General features: G+C 46.7%; 1 long non-coding RNA gene across 3 annotated transcripts in view; it reads left to right on the forward strand.

Annotated features, from left to right (window-relative positions):
* The first annotated feature begins 7,035 nt into the window (after nt 1–7,035).
* The window catches only part of LOC138282312 (uncharacterized), a 107,923-nt gene continuing 98,841 nt past the window's right edge, over nt 7,036–16,117 (forward strand). For 2 of the 3 annotated variants that reach the window (XR_011200913.1, XR_011200912.1), the window contains exons 1-3: nt 7,048–7,153; nt 7,261–7,333; nt 7,425–7,498. This is a non-coding gene — a long non-coding RNA (uncharacterized lncRNA). Of the gene's footprint in view, nt 7,154–7,260; nt 7,334–7,424; nt 7,499–7,899; nt 16,015–16,117 lie in introns of those variants that run through there. The other variant, XR_011200914.1, reaches the window with a different exon arrangement.

A 16,117-nucleotide genomic window follows, 5' to 3' on the forward strand; every position in this document is an offset into this window, starting at 1 on the left:
GGTTTGGGGGGCACTGTTTGGGTGTAATGGATGCTGTTGAATGGACATATGTGTGCACGTCTGAGCATGCATGGGCTGTGGTGCATGGCATGCTGCGTGCGTATGGCCTGTAAGTCTAAGAGTACTGTCCATCCCATAGTGGACAATTAGCCAGCTGTACCTATCTTGCAAGTGCCTGACCTCTGTGTTCCATATCTGTGTCACCCTTTTAGGTCAGTGCCCACCAGAAGAGGGCTATTTGGCATGCCATCGCCAAGGAGGTGCGGACCCTGGGGGTCCACAACCGGCGTAGCACCCACTGCAGAAGGAAGTGGGAGGACCTGCGGCACTGGGCGCGTAAGATCTGTGAAGCCCAGCTGGGTAGGTCCTCCCAACGTGGAAGGGGTGCCCATCGAACACTAACCCCCCTCATCCGACGGTTCTTGGCGGTGGCGTACCCAGACCTGGATGGGCGCTTGAAGGCTGCACAGCAGTCACAAGGGGGTGAGTACTCATTTCACAAACCTCAGTCTGGAAGGATGTCTGTTTGTGCATTAGGGTTCATGCTGCTTAGAGGCAGGGACTCCGACTGGTGTCCATCTACATTATGGTCCCCAAAGGGTACAGTGGTGTCTTTGACAGGTCTCACACATGTCGCCTCCTTAGGTAGTCCAGAGGATGGGTGTAGAGCAGTATTCTGGTCAGTAGTCAGGGGCATGGCCATAGTGAACGGTGCTGCCTGTTGTGTGTGTCTTCTGAGTGGGTGTATGTCTGGCCATTATGTACCTCCATTCAGCTATTTACAATTGTCTCTCCTGTTTTGTCTCCCCATCCCTGTTCTCTTGTGTTGGTTTGGGACAGCAGCAACATCTGGCGAGGGAGCTGAGGCACCGGCAAGTGGGGAAGCAGTGGGCCATGGATCCTCGGAGGCAGAGACATCCGACGCCTAGGGGACCAGTGGGTGGGAGGGCGAGGGGAGTTCCACGGGGAGGCAACTACCACTGGAGGTAGTGACTCCGAGACCTCCTCCGATGGGGGTTCCCCGGCGGTGGCAGACCCTAGTAGCCACATCACTACAGTGACATCTTCCACCACCCCCATTCCATCACTGCCCTCCCTTCTGCTCCCCACCGAGTTGCCTGTGCCCGCTCACCCAGAAAGGTGGGCATCTCCTTCGCCCCAGGCACATCCTCCCCCGCCCCAGTCAGCCCTGCTTCCCTCCCAGAGGATGCTATTGACCTCCTGAGAACCATCTCCATAGGGCAGACAACCATAGTCAATGCCATCCAGGGGCTAGCATCAGAGGTACAGCAGACAAATGCCTATCTGGATGGCATTCACGGTGCCGTATCTGCACTACAGAGATATTTTCAGGCTCTGGCCTCCTCTTGGACGGCAGCCAGTTTCCCTTGCCATTCCGTCCCCCCTCGAACCTCCTCTACCCCTTCCAGCACTCCACTCCCTTCACCCGTCCAAGGCACACATTCAGACACGCAGTTAAGCACATCAACACACAGGAAGCACACTTCTAAACACAAGCACTACACCTCCCACCACAAGCATTCACACAGCCAACAGACACATGCACACACAACAACATCCACTTCCCCCAGTGTGCCCACCTCTTCTGCCTCCCTGTCTGTCCCCTCTACATCCACACCCTCATGCACTGCACCTTCAGTCACTGTTGCTGCTCCTCTTACTGCACTCACCACAATAGCAGACATCCATACATGCACCCCATGCACCACACCTGCACTCACCAGAACTACTGTAGTTGACACATGCAGCACACTCACCAGATTTGCAGACACCCACACAAAATACATCCACACTAGCTGCCTGTCTTCTCCCACTGTGTCCACCCCCCTCCTCCAAAAACACACAAACGCACTAACACCTACCCATCACACATCCACCACACCACAGCATACTGTCCAGTCACCTGCACCCACTACACGCACCCCTACACCACATACATCCACTGCCTCTGCCTCCACTCCCACGCCCTCATCCAGGACCACCCCAATTGCTCCAATAAACTTTACCTCTCCCATGCTGACCTCTTCCAACCCACTGGCCCACCCCCTCTTGTCCCCAAGCATGCTCACCTCCTTGCCCTTTCCACTCCTTACACTTCACAGCCCACCCCTGTCCGCCCCTCACATTCCCGTGCCCCTTACCCAGAGAAAGAAAAGGCCCGGGCAGAGCTTAGTCCATCTGGCTCCACCTGCTCAAAACACCCCCCATTCAAAGGACAAGCCCACCCCCTCCACCTTCCAAACGAAATTTCAAGGCCCACCCCTGTCGCAAATCCCCACCCCCACTACCCCCTGCCCCCATTCCATGAGGCACCTGGATGCCCCTTTGTTGCACCATTAGGTGGAGTATTGTGCACTTTTGGGAGTCAGGTTGGGTCCGTTGTGGCCCATAGCAATTGTAGCCGTACGGACTGGCCATTGGCCCTGTTTGGACTATTTGGCTGTGTGAGCTTTCATTAAAAATATCTGTGTCGCCTGTGTTTTGGCGGCCCACTGTAGAACCCTGGTCTTTCATTTCATTGTTTATGGGTGTGGGGCATTTGTATGTACTATGGTCAAGTTGGATTTGCCTTGTGTCAGGTAAGTACCTCTTGCTGTGGGATGTATGACTTGTGCTGCTGTGAAGGGTTGGGGGGCATTGCAGGGAGGGTGGAGTGGGTGGGTATGTGAATGTGCCCTTTCCTCCCTTGTTTCGTAGGTTGCGGGACTTACCATCTTTGTTGGCGGTCTAGGTCGTGGAGGTATATGGCAAGGAGCAAGGCTGGAATGATCTGCAGCTCTCTATCCATGTCTGTTTTGGCATTTCGTGTGGGCCTCCGGTGCGTGTTTACTTATATTTGGTTGATTTCCGCCTGGCTTTGCGTGGCGGTGGTTCCCGCCCCGGAACTGGCGGCAGACTGGTGGTTCATTATTTGACGGGCGGGTTGGGCCTTTCCGTCAGCCTGTGGGTGGACTCCGCCGTCGTCCTCAGCACTTCTTTGCTGGCGGTGGGTGGTTTTCGGGATGCCTGATTTTCGTTTGGTTCATTATTTGGCGGTCTGACCCGCTCCACTGTTGGCGTTTTTTACCGCCACCGCCGGCGGCACGGAATGGACCGCTGTGTTCATAATGAGGGCCTAAGTCAAACATGCTGAGGTAGGTGGCAGCTCCCAACCGATCAATGAGCTCATCAGCTCGGGGAATGGGGTGTGCTTCAGTATTGCTGACCGCATTGAGTCCCCAGGAGTCTACACAGAATCTGAGTTCCGGAGTGGCACCAGGTGCAGAAGCCTTTGGGACCAATACCACTGGGCTGGCACAAGGACTGCTGGAATGCTCAATAACCCCTGGGGTTAACATCTTAGATACCTCATCTTTAATGCTAGCCCTGACCCTGTCAGTCACCATGTAAACGTTCTGTTTAATGGGTGGACTGTCCCCAGTGTCCAAATCATGTGTGCACAAGTGTGTGACGCTTGGGATCAGGGAAAACAGTGAGGCAAACTGACCCAACACCTGGCGACAGTCCCTCTGCTGCTCTGCAGTCAGCGAGGGGGAGAGGATCACTCCCTACACAGACCCATCTTTTTCTCCTGCAGAAAGGAGGCCAGGAAGAGCCTCCCTCTCCTCCTCCACCCCATCATCTGTTGCAAGGAGCATGGACAGTTCAGTCTGCTCAAAGTGTGGTTTGAGGCGTTTAACATGCAGGACCCTTAAAGGGTTACTGGGAGTCTGCAAGTCCACCAGATAGGTGACTTCACTCTTCCACTCCACCACCTCATAAGGCCCAGTCCACTTGTCTTGGAGCACCCTAGGCTCCACTGGTGCCATCACCCACACTTTTTGACCAGGTTGAAACTCAACCAGAGTGGCATTCCGGTCATACCACCATTTTATATCCCCCTGGCTTGCTTCCAGGTTCTCCTGTGCGAGACTCCTGAAGCGGGCAATCTGGTTTCTCAGAGCCAGCTTGTAGCTAAATACATCCTGGGGGGGTTTACTAGAAGCTTTTTCCAACGTCTCCTTCACCAGACTTAAAGGTCCCCTCACAGGGTGGCTATAGATGAGCTCAACGGGACTAACCTCAAGTCCCTTTTGAGGCACCTCCCTGTAAGCGAACAGAAGGCATGGTAGGAGGACGTCCCACTTCCGCCTCAAGGGCTCTGATAGGGCCATGATCATGCCTTTCAAGGTTCGGTTGAACCTCTCAACCACACCATTGCTTTGGGGTGGTAAGGGGTGGTGAACTTGTAGGTTACCCCACACTCCTTCCACAGAGACTTCATATATGTGGATATGAAGTTGGGTCCCCTATCAGATACCACTTCCTTGGGGAACCCCAAGCGGGTAAAAACCCCCATCAAAGCACGACCCACCACAGGTGAAGTGATTGACCTCAGAGGAATGGCTTCTGGGTACCGGGTGGCATGGTCCAGCAAAACCAGGATGAACCTGTGCCCATGGCTGTCTTGGGATCTAGAGTCCCCACAATGTCAATACTAACCCTTTCAAAGGGGGTACTAACAAAAGGAAAAGGTTAGAAGGGAGCCTTACATTTCCCCGCACTCTTGCCACTTGCCTGACAAGTCTGTCAAGACCTGCAATGTGTGCATCTGAGTTCCTGCGCATTAGGGGCCAGTGAAAGGGGGTGACAAGCCTTTCAAAGGCCTTGTCCCGCCCCAAATGTCCAGCTAAAGGCACATCATGAGCCAACCCCAGTAGGAAGCCCCTGACACACTGAGGTACCACCAGCACATGGGCTGACCCAGGCTCAGGAACCTTAGGCTCACTATACAGGAGGGAAGACGATTCAAGGGAAAAAAAGGCACTCACAAATTCACCACGTTAGTAGGTAAATGCAAACAATTTTTAGACACGGTACTCCTGGCCAGTGGATCTTCCCCCTCCTCCAAAACAATCTCAAAATATTGACAAAAAAGGGGGGTTGCCAAGGGTTCTAGGTTTTCACCAGCATATGCGAACCTCTTTATGGGATACTTAGAACAGAAGGTGATTTGGAGCATGGAAGGCAATACTTGGAACACGGATATACTTTTCTGGGGTCGATATATCGATGACTGCATTATGATATGGACAGGAGACATCGACAAACTCAACAATTTTATTACCTATTTGAATTCAAATGATCTGAATATTAGATTTACCTGGGAACAGAGTAGGACTAATATCACCTTTTTGGACGTGCAACTTTTTATCCACAATGACCGAATTGAGAGTCGTCTTTATAGAAAAAGTACAGCCTGCAATTCAATACTGCACGCAACGAGTTCACATCCCAGACACCAAATCAACTTGATTCCATATGGTGAAATGGTGCGAGCAAGAAGAAATTGCAGCCTGAATGAGGATTTTAGGAATAGCATTGAGGACATGGAGGTTAGGTTCAAATCACGGGGCTATCCGTCATGTATTTTGAACAAAGCACGCAGTAGAGTCATGCGCTTAACTAGGGAGGACACCCTTGGACATAAAGCTAAAGTTACCAACACCAATTTGCGATGTATAGTCAGCTATACACATACCTCAGCAATTTTATGTAAATGCATGACTAAACACTGGCATGTACTAAAAGCTGATACAACCCTTAAGGGCTTAATTTTGGATTTGCCTACCTTTACTTATCGTAGGGGAAGAACCCTTAAGAACATATTGTGTCCCAGTTATCCAGTTACACATCAGCATGAGGATTGGCTTACAAGTCGTAACAAGGGGTTCCATAAATGTGGACGCTGCGGTATGTGCAAATGGACTTGATCAGGGATATCTACCTTCAACAGTCAGGCGAGTGATCAATTCCGCATTGCTTCAAACATTACTTGCAATAACAGTTATGTTATATATATAATTATCTGCAAGTGCGGACTTTACTATGTGGGCAGTACTATCAGATCTTTAAGAACGAGAGTGAGTGAACACTACAGGGCTCTTAGACAAGGGGATGAGAGATATCTCATTGAAATACACATGAGTCAGTGCCGGAAACAGGGCCAAACCCAGAGTTTTGAGTTTTTTGGCTTGGAGGTTGTACATAGAGATCCGCAGGGAGGGAACAGGGAATTAGCACTCAGAAAACTTGAATGCTATTGGATTCTCAAATTGAGGGCTGTGGAAGCAGGCCTCAACACTAACCATGAGATGGAGTATGTCTTGGGTTAACATCGATTTGCCCCTTGTACTGTTTACATATATGCACTGGGAGTGTGTCATATAACTATCTCTGTTTCTGCCCTGTATGTTTGATTTAACAGACAAATGTCACTTGTACACTATCGCCAACCTTTCCCAGTCAGTGCTGTTGTTGCATCAATGAATCTGTTATCTGTATTGACTGACATGAGCTCTTGGGAGCATACCGTAGAGATGTTTAGATAATCGTCTGACCTCATTCATCTTTGATATTGCAATGTCATAATCATCTTAGATTTGATACTATGTATGGTTCAAAGGATGTGGATTTTTCTTTTTACCATTGTTGTTTTTCTCCCATTTAGGTGTGTATGTATATTCATAATTTTATGTATGAAGGGAAACTGGTGTACATTATGAGGAGCTCTCTGAGTTGAAACTTGTGATGAGTGTCATGACACAAACGTGAAGAGGGTTGTCTACCACATAAAGGGTCACTACTTGCTACTGTATAATACTAAATAGACTCATTCTTTGATGATTTTCTGTCACTGTACAACCTTATCGTCTGTACTTTCATTCTTATTGAGGAATGGGGATGTGTAACTTCTCATCATCCATCTACATTTCAGTATGTTCCATTAACAAAGTGAATGTGGGTCGGCAGTTTACATTTTCTTACATACAAATTGTATACATTTTATATTTACTTCTTATTAATTTCAATACTTTCTTTGTTTTCTTTCGTTATGCAGACTAAAGTTCATAACTTTATGAGTAGTTCTCATAATCTTTACAAGATGGCGCTCAGGGCTTTTCGTTTTACTTTAGTACATGTCAAAATTATGGCGTCCGGGCCTTGGAGCGTTGTCCGTCCTTGCTGTTCTTTACTCTTTCTGCCATCTTTTAAACGCAAACACAGGGTTGCCGGTTGTGCTACTTGCTGACCGGAGCCTTCATAATATGGCTCCACGACACGCTATTACGTGCCGTTTCAACAACGCTAGGTAAGCGTGGGGTTTATTTTTGCTGCGATCACGTTAAATCGCAGTATGTTTTCCGTTTACAGCAGCTTATCCCGTAATCTTCAAATTATGTTTTCTTTTCCTTTCAGTTAAGTTGGTGTTTACATATACACCCCTAACGAGTATTCCTTTTGGATTTCGATACACAGAGCCACATAGTTGGTAGGTGCCTGTGCTTATTGGCTTGTTTAATACAATCTGAGGGATGTCTCTTTTTTAATTTCGCTTCACAAACCATTTGCTTTTTTCACAGTTTATTGATTTTAGGAACCAGAGGGATTATATTGCTACTTGGTTTCCTGAATATTTGCATCATACCATATTGAGGTATGTTCTTCCTTTCTGGAGTTATTGCTGTCTTTTACTGCACGACCTAATTGAATTTTGAAAATTTGGAAACTTTGTTCTTCGGATTTTTGCTAAGGACCTGGAGTTTAGTTTGGGCTTTGTCAATTCCGTGGCTTTCTTTTTCTTCACGTGGGTGTCCTGGTTTCTCACGCTTTTTCCAATTTAGATTGAATAGATAAGAGGAGTGTCTCTTCTGGTCAATTTTGGATACACACAGGTTGCCAAAAGTTCCTTTTGGTATATTAGGTGATATTTTCACTAAGTCATGTGGGTTTTGTTTTAGTTGTACATCAATTTTATAGATAAACATTACTTCATTGTATTTTGTATATACTATATTATTTATGTTATTTTTATAGTAATTTTGGTATCTTTTACAGCCCTGAGGAAGTCGCGGGGATCAGTTCTCCTACGACGAAACACGTGTTGGCTGTTTTCTGTTCAAACAAAAGATGAACATTCCATTCCAAGAATAAATTGGAGTTTTTTTTAACCTTTACGGTCTACTTTGATGTGGAAATTGTTTTGAAATTCAGTACACATGGACTACTGACCCCATATTATTATTTCATCAGTGCCTTGACTTCTATTGAGCTCACTATACAGGAGGTCATCCTCCAAATAGATCAGGTGAGATCCTGGCTCCTTGCCAGCCACCTGGTCTGCAGTCTACTGCTGCAAACCCTCCAGAGTGGGGCATGTCTTCTATGCTGCACCTAATCCTGACAGGCTGCCATTGACCTGATGGATATGCATACCCACCCAGGCAAACCCAGCATCTCCAAGTGTGACCTGTGTTCCACCTCCTTCCAAGGGGAATCCTCCAGGTCATTGCCAAGCAAACAATCTACAGGCATGGTTGGACTCACAGCTACTTTCAAGGGACCTGAGACCCCCCCCCCATTCAATGGGAACCTGCAACACTCTACACAGGCGCTCTGAGTTGTCCACTGCAACTAGTTGGTGAAGTACCCAGGAATCAATCTGCACTTCAGACATCAGCCAACTCCTCAATGTAGTCACACTGGTTCCTGTGTCTCTCAGAGCCTCCACCCTCTCTCCATTGATGGTAACCCACTGCCTGTACTTTTTAGTGTTCTCAGGCACGAGGGTTCTCTGGACCATCTCATTGTCCCCTAGTGAGACAATGGTCATCTCAGCTGGCTCCCACCCACCTGGAACCAACTCCTCTCCAAGCGCTACACTAGCCAAACCCTGGGACTGCGCACCAGTGGGTGCTGGTGTACTCTTGGGGAATTTGGTGTCTCCCCTCACATGTCCCACCTAGTCACATGCATAGCACTTACGTGGGGGGGGGGGGCTGCCACTGTCTTCCCTTTGGAGAACCATGGCTTCTTCTCACTGGGGGGCTGGGAATCATTACCCCGGGAATCAGTTTGGGGCCCATTAGAGAACTCTCCTTGTTTACCCTTCCCCCCCCTTTCTTCTGAGAGGGACCCTGCCCACCCTTGGCATGGTCTCCCCCATACCTCGGGACCCTGGTGCTCTCCCAGCAGTCCGCTTCCTGTGCAAGCTTCCTGGGATCAGTCAGCTTGCTGTCAATTAGGTGCTGGCACAGCTCTGGAAAACACAAACTGTTCAAGTGCTCCCAAGCAATCAAATTGTAAAGTCCCTCATACATTGTTACCTTACTGCCCTTCACCCAACCATCCAGTGACCTGCAGAATGAATCAACACACTCCAACCATGTTTGGGATTCCTTCTTCTTATAGGACCTAAACTTGTCCTTATACTGCTCAGGGGTGAGACAATATCTTGTGAGTAGGTCATCCTTCATGATAGAGTAAGTGAGCCCCTGAGAATCCCCTAAGGATGTCAGAGTATCTCTCCCCTGTACCTCAAAGTGCTTCCACAGACACACCCCACAATAAGCTTCAGGGACCAGATTCATGTTGAGAGCAGACTCATACCCCTTGAACCACAAGTATATGTCATCCTCCCTCTTGTAATCCTTCACTAGGTCTTTTGGAATGTGTACTCTTCTCTCAGGCTGCACTGTGCTGTTGCTGCCACCATCTCTACTGGACTGACTCTTCTGATCTAGCTCTCTCAAGCTAAGCTCATGAGGGAACAATATGTTCTTTTCCTCAATGGCCATCCTTCTGTCCTCCCTCTCCCTCTCGAGTTTGAGCTTTTCCAGCTCCAATTGGTACTCTCTATGTGCCTGTCTGTCCTGTAACTCTTCAGAAGTCAGCCCCTTGGATGGCACATTGCTACCTGCCCTGAAGACTCTCTCCCTGGACATGACAGGCCCACCCACTACATCATTGTGAGTGACTGGCTCCCCTTCCTCCTCCTGCTCTTTGTGCCCATCAGCTTGTATGGCTGTCACCCAGGCCCTCAGCACCTTTTGCAGGTCCTCCTTCTTGGATGAGCTCTTAATGGGACCGGCACAATCCTTTCAGAACTGCTTCAACTGAGCCACTGTGTAGCTCTCCAATTTCTCTGTGTCAAAAGCAGCTCCAGCTTATGCATCTCCAGATTGAGACATGATGAAGAGTTAAAAAAGTGCAAAGTTCCAAAGTTAGAAAAACAAGTTCCCAAATGAAGTTTTAAAAAAAAAGTCAATCAAGGGCTCAGCAAGAAGTAGAACAAAAAAGAAGTCCCAAAGTAAAAGGAAAACAAATCACAGGACAAGCAGTATGTGGTCATGTCTGAACTCAAAACAGTAGTATACACTTAATCACTGTATGTGAAGTACAAATACAAGTCCAATCCCATCCGCTGATCACCAGTGTTAGAAATGGGGTCTTTGGTTGGCAGTCAGATTATCCCCTGTCCAAGCAAGGACCCTCACTCTAGTCAGGGTAAAAGAGAATCACACTCAGCTAACCCCCGCTCACCCCCCTGGTAGCTTGGCACAAGCAGGCAGGTTTAACTTCAGAGCCCTAGGTGTAAAGTATTTGTACCAACACACACAGTAACTCAATGAAAACACTACAAAATGACACAACACAGGTTTAGAAAAAATAGAAAACATTTATCTATACAAAACAACAAAAATCCATCATACACAGATCAAGTTATTAATTAAAATGCACAAAAAAAAGTCTTCATATTCTTTTAAAGCTAACGCTGTTAGTGTGAAAATGTACCTGGGTCGTGTCAAAATAACCTGCACGGGCGAGTGTGCATCAAAAAAGGTAAGCGGTGCGTCGATTTCTCACCCACAAGCAGGGCCGTGTGTTGTTTCTCCTTCTCTGGTCCATTCGGCGTGCGTTGCTTCTTTCCTCACAGGGGAATGATGCATCGATCCGTGCACAGCACCTCGGGTCCGGGCAGGCTTGTGTTGATTTCCCACGCCCAGCGATGTTGCATCGTTGCAGCCTCCGCCAACGATGCCAAGTGTTGTTTCTCCAGCCGCGTGCGTCGATTTCACAGCTGTGCAGCAAGCACTGTGTCAATTTCAGACGCGGAGCTGGCGGCGCGTTGTTTCTTTAGCCACTCTCAGATGTTGCGTCAGAAATTTCACTGCACGGCAATCTGTGCATGGATTTCCAACCTTGGTCCACCAGTTTCAGCTGTCAATGCCCCAGGAACTGGATAGGCCACCACTTAGCAGGGCAGGAGTCTCAGCAGAGGCTCCAGGTCCTGGGAGGGAGAAATCTTTGCTGTCCCTGAGACTTCAACAACAGGAGGCAAGCTCAGTTTCAAGCCCTTGGAGAGTTCTTCACAAGCAGGAAGGCACACAAAGTCCAGTCTTTGCCCTCTGGCACAGGCAGAAGCAGCAACTACAGTATAGCTCCACAAAACACAGTCACAGGCAGGGCAGCTGTTCTTCCTCAGCTCTTCAGCTCTTCTCCAGGCAGAGGTTCCTCTTGGCTTCCAGAAGTGATCTAAAGTCTGTGGTTTTGGGTGCCCTTCTTATACCCATTTTGCCCTTTGAAGTAGGCTTACTTCAAAGCAAAGTCTCTACTTTTTGTGAAATCCTGCCTTGCCCAGGCCAGGCCCCAGACACACACCAGGGGGTTGGAGACTGCATTGTGTGAGGGCAGGCACAGCCCTTTCAGGTGTGCATGACCACTCCTCCCCTCCCTCCTAGCACAGATGGCTCATCAGGATTGGCAGGCTACACCCCAGCTCCCTTTGTGTCACTGTCTAGAGAGAGGTGCAAACAGCCCAACTGTCAAACTGACCCAGGCAGGGAATCCATAAATAGGCAGAGTCACAGAATGGTTTAAGCAAGAAAAAGCTCACTTTCTAAAAGTGGCATTTTCAAACACAAAATCTCAAAATCAACTTTACTAAAAGTTGTATTTTTAAATTGTGAGCTCAGAGACCCCGCATTCCACATGTCTATCCGCTCCCAAAGGGAATCTACACTTTAAGCATATTTAAAGGCAGTCCCCATGTTAACCTATGATAGGGATAGGCCTTGCAACAGTAAAAAATGAATTTAGCACTATTTTACTGTTAGGACATATAAAACACATTTGTATATGTCCTACCTTAAACCTACACTGCACCCTCCCCATGGGGCTACCTAGAGCCTACCTTAGGAGTCTCTTACATGTAAGAAAAGGGAAGGTTCAGGCCTGGCAAGTAGGTACACTTGCCAAGTCGAATTGGCAGGTTAAAACTGCACACGCAGACACTGCAGTGGCAGGTCTGAGACATGATTACAGAGCTATTTATGTGGGTAGCACAACCAGTACTGCAGGCCCACCAGTGGCATTTGATTTACAGGCCCTGGGTATCTCTAGAACACTGTACTAGGGACTTACAGGTAAATCAAATATGGCAATCATGGATGAACCAATATTTTGTATAGGAGCACTTGCACTTTAGCACTGGATAGCAGTGGTAAAGTACCGACAGTAACAAAAACAGCAAAAACAGAGCCCAGCACACATTAACAACCTGGGTAACAGAAGCAGAAAGTTAAGGGAGACCACACCAAGGATGAAAAGTCTAACAACCCACAAATGGCTTGCTGCCAATACATAGCTACTTTCTCAGGAACATTCAAGGCAGTTACATGTTTATATGGGCGATTGCGGGGGGAGATGTCTCTTTACTCCTGACGGCACTGAGGGTCCGATGGGAGGCAGACTTAGGAACTGCTATTCCGGACATCGACTGGGAGGTGATACTACGGCAGATACCCAAAGTAGCTAGAAATGCAAGGTTCAAACTTATTAACTTCCATATTTTACACAGGGCAACCCTCATGCAGGGGAGGATCAATAGGTATTATAATTTGACAAATGCGCACTGTTCCAGTTGTGGGGCAAAAGGGGCTAAATCTTTTCACATGTTCTGGAGTTGCCCTGAATTGCGCAGTTATTGGGAGGAGATAGTGGGTATGCTAGCTGATGCCATTGAGACTCTGTCTACTGAGCCGGTTCCTGCAAACTGCAAAGACCAAAGCCACAAGTAGATTCCAAGATGTAACTTTTGAGCTTGCTAAACGAGAGATTGCTAGATACTGGAAATATCCAAGAGGACACCAGGTGGCTATAAGGGAGCGAGAGCTTCTTAAATGGCCAGGATATGAAGGAGCAGTAAGACTCAGAGAGGCAAAAAGTGGTCAGGCCTCAATTGAGATTGCTAGCGCATGGGAGGTATTGGTAGATACATTGCGCCACCCCAAGCACTTGACACCCGAAGAGTGTTAATTCATCCCCCTAAACCTCCAAGTGATATCAGGACATGGTAAGTGACACACATCCACTATATGACTACACCCAGGGACAAATCTATATACCTGACTACATACCCATAGGGCTTTACACAGGATCTTCTTCACTGCTGGACCCATTGTTGTTCTATATAGAAGTGAGATGACCTTGGGACACGCACCAGGATGTGTGGAGGTACAGGTGGGACCTGTGATTCTTGATTTAATGAGAACAGGGGATTTAGATGTAAGTAGTCAAGGCATATCCTAATGTACAGCTCAAAGTGCTGACACGAAATAATTGATCCCCACCTGCTGGTTTCTTATTGCAAAGTGCTGACTGAGCACCTTCTGGAATCTTAGAATACCATACCGTAATGCAGTTGTGCCCTGAATGGGGTAGTGCTGTATTAATACGCAATAATTCAAGTTTGTTTTGCATCCATTGAAAAAAATATTGACTACATTTCACATGGCTGTATTCAGAGACCACTGGCCCAGGGAAAATGCATCATTGTCATTACCCCAGTCCCAGCCCTAGAGGCTGTTAAAAAAACAGCATTCTGAACACAACTGCATTGCATTCACTATGGATACAATGGGTTACCTCCTTAACTGCCACTGATGTTGACTATGTCTTTGACCCAAAATTACAATTTCAAGACTTTGTCCAATACGAACATGAGTACCCCATGCCCCCTTACATTATGCCTCTAGATCATTAAAAATACATCAATACTGATGGCTCAGCTCAAGCTGCTGTAGATACCAAACAACAATACTCCACAGCTTGTATACAGCTCTTTATGGAGTAATGATGGATGAAGCGCTCCACCCTCAACAAAACTGTACCCAGTTACTTGGGGACGGTACCGCACAACTTGCTGAACTGAAAGCATTGATTTTAGCATTGGAACATACAAATCCTGAATTTCCCACACTGATCATCTTTGATTTGTATTGTTGTAACCTGTCTTTCAATGAAAACCTACACTATTGGAGCCCTAACAGATTTAGAGACTCCAAAGGAAACACCATAAAGCATAAAATGCTTTTGGGGAAGGTGGCAGATATCAAGAACGACTGCCACAGGCTCATGTAATACATACATTGAATCATCAACGTGTTGAAATACATGTTGTAGGGAATTCATTGGCTGATGAAGCAGTGAAATCTGCATTTGACACTCAACAGTAGCTACAATAACTTATTCTCCAAAGAATATCCTAGTCTAGAACTAATTCAAGAGGCTCATGAGTGTGCTGCTTCTGCCCATGGTAGTGTGACAGCTACTATTCACTATTAAAATATGCTACTGGTGGCATGGTCTATCCAGACAGATCAAACAGTATTCCTTAGTTGTGACATCTGCCAACAAATCAAAGGTTCCACCATTAAACACCCACCACAGACATTCCTCTCAGTGTCCAACGTGCCTTTGCAGTGATGTACCTGGACCATTGTGATCCTTTAAATTCTGCCAGTGCATACAAATATATTCTACTAGCAGTAGACTCTTGCTCCAGGTTCCTTTGGGTGTGGCCACAACACTTGGCTGATGTTTGCACTGTTATTAAATAGTTGCAAGTCTTTATGGGGACATATGCAGTTGCCGCATTCCATTCAGACCAGGGCCCTGCTTTTTCCTCTAAGATGTACAGGGACGTTGGGTGTAGCAATGCGTTATTCTTCCCCCTATCATCCTGATGGAAATTCAATAGTGCAAAGGAAAAACGGATTTAAAGCAATCCTTGACAGCCAGAGTACTAGATGCAGGTCATAGTTGGATTAATCACCTATATGGGGTCGAAATAGCATGAAATAATCTGCCTACAAGGTCTTTGGGAGGCCATATAAAGTCCTGTGTGGCATTCCAATATGCATCCCAGATCTTGATGGTCCTGGAGCAGTGGCTGCAGAAACTCTATTTGGCATAAATGAACATATCACTGTCTTGCAGGAATTACAACAGCTCCAAGATAAAAGTTCCCCTGCATACTCTACCACTTTGGGAATGAGGGATTCAACAACTTCCACAGGCTGGATTCCAAGAATTGGGGATCTGGTTTGCAAGACAATCCCTGTGAAGAAGGAGTTTAGCCCATCTTACCAAGCACCGGTGTCTGTTCTTGGAATAGAGAGCACCAGAACTGCTGGTTTTGAAGAGAAACATTTTGTCTCCATTGATCAAATAATGTTACATTATGTGGCCCATCCTCCACTGTAGACCCTAAGGATTCCTGGGCAGTTCCCTTTCCCCTTTCATATAGGAGATACCTCTTCAAGCATTAAACAACACTGAAATTGTTTCCCCTAGTTTGGGGAGGATGGAGAATGAACATTTGTTGATTTTAGTTACCACTACACACACACGAAATGTCCCAGAAATAAATCTGTAACACTTTACTGAATCACAATCTGATGGAGATTTTTATGATGAACCAGCTCCAGATTTTTCACAGACTGCTTCTGGTTATGACATAGACGACTTTCCTCATCTTCAGCTACCACTTCCATACATGGTATACATAAGCTTTTTAACTGGCTTAACACATTTACTTGATTCGTCCATGGTATTATCTGTGGATTATATTAGTAATGCTTGCATTTTTCCTATGGATTGGATTTGTCATTGTCTTCTTTTTGTTCATACATTGGCATTATCTTCATGAACACCCTGCTGTTGAACTTGTAGCTGAGGTGTTTTAGCCTTATTTGTCATCACACAAAATTGGGAGAGAAGTACCTATTGAACATTTCTGGTATTCCAGTTCCTGATGGTATTGTTTGGGATAAAGTTCCATATGGTATTTTTGACTGTATTGAAATTATTAAAATCCATATGTACTTAAAATGGTATGTCTGATGAATGGGATGTAAAAACAGTTGATTCTACGCTTTCTCAACTTGAATATTATACTGTATATAAAAGTGAAGATATGCACATGAATTCTGCA

This window comes from Pleurodeles waltl, chromosome 2_2, assembly GCF_031143425.1.
Source record: "Pleurodeles waltl isolate 20211129_DDA chromosome 2_2, aPleWal1.hap1.20221129, whole genome shotgun sequence".
Lineage (NCBI taxonomy): Eukaryota > Metazoa > Chordata > Amphibia > Caudata > Salamandridae > Pleurodeles > Pleurodeles waltl.